We start from the raw sequence: 1,781 nt of genomic DNA on the forward strand, positions 1-1,781 counted from the left end.
AGTGAGACCCTTTCTTGAACAAAACAAACAAACAAACAAACAAGAAAAAAAAAAGAAGAAAGAAAAGAAAGAAAGAAATATATATATATTTCTATATAGATAGATAGATATAGATAGATAGATATCTTCAAAAATTCATATGGAGACTTTACCGCAACAATATTCATTAACAAATAAAATAGCCCAAATGTCCATCAAAGTATGAATGGATAAATAACATGTGGTATATCCACACCTTGGAATATTGGTAAAGAGAACTCCTGATACTACTTTAACATAATACTTCCTTGAGCCTTGAAAATACCATATGAAGTGGAAAAAAGCCAGTCACAAAAAGCCACATAGTACATGATTCCACATGAGAAATTACCAGAATTGGTAAATCAGTAGTTACGGAGAGGAGATTAGGGGTTACTGTGGTAAGGGATTGTATTAGTTACTTTACTGCTTGCTATGACCAATTAAGGAAGAAAGGATTTATTCTGGCTGACAGTTATGAGAGGACATATTCCTTCATGGCCAGGAAGACAAAGACATGGCAGCAGGAGCAAGAAATCAGATGGTCACACTGCATGCAGAATCAAAAAGGAGGAACAGGAAGTGGGCCAGGCTATAAGATCTCAAGGCCCATCTCCAGCATGTACCTTGTAAGGAAAGTATAAGAGAAAAGCAAAAGAAAATACCAGACTTGATCTCTACAGACAGACCATCTATTGGGAGAACCAACCAAAGGCAGTATCCTTCCCCTAGGGTGAAGGCTGAAGCTCTGGGCCAGGCTGGGGTGCAAGCTTAAAAGGAGGATCCTAAGAAAAACAGACTATACCAGCTGCAGGTCCAAGGGAAGTAGATAAGGAACTGTAGTTATTTGTGTCTTTGCTCAGAATAAGCTTTTTTAAGCCAAATTATCTAGGGAGGATAACCCACCAGATGGTATCTATTCCCTCAAGGTTTTCTGAGTTAAGTGAAGTTTATCAATTGGGAGTAGACTGTCAAGGCTACATGTCTCTGTGACTTCTTTTTTGCCTGCTAGTTTTGGGGAGAGTTATTAACTATTTAGTTCCCTTTAGTTTTCAGGGAATGCCATTAACCCTTCATACACACCTCCTAAAGGTTCTACAGCCTTCCCAAGCCACCAGTTGAGGATTATGTGTTCAAGCACTTGAGCCTGTGGGGCTCATTTTATGTTCAAACCACACTTATAGTGGATGGTTGGGATGGGAAGTGATTGATACAGATGCTGAGAGATTGATTAAAATTATTTTAATAAAGCCACTTATTAAAACTTAAGTAGAGAAAGCACTAACTCAGATCTCCATTGAATGGCACAGAGGATTTAGTGAATGCCATTCATTCTCTTTTTTACTTCAACAGGAATGCAAAAGTGGGAGACTTCTGAATCTCATTTGGATATATATATATATGCATATGTCTTCCTTAACCAGACCAAAGTTTTATCTGAGAGCAGAGTTCTACATGGAGGCTAACATATGTTTCATATGAAAGATATATTTTATATTAATGTTCACTAATGCATGAGTTTTATCTAAAAGCAGGGGATCAATGTAAAAATAGTATTTAATACCATGGATACTGGACTCAAACAACCTAGTCCCAGAATTGGATCTGCTGGATTTGAATGCTGGTTCCAGCATTTATCAGCTGTATAATCCTGGGTTACCCTCATGATGAGTTTTTATGCATTCTATGAAAATGTATTTACATACATGTCTTTGCTCACATTTTCTCTACCAGGGTTCCCTGTCCTTGCTAATATACCATCT

This window comes from Jaculus jaculus, chromosome 4, assembly GCF_020740685.1.
Source record: "Jaculus jaculus isolate mJacJac1 chromosome 4, mJacJac1.mat.Y.cur, whole genome shotgun sequence".
NCBI lineage: Eukaryota > Metazoa > Chordata > Mammalia > Rodentia > Dipodidae > Jaculus > Jaculus jaculus.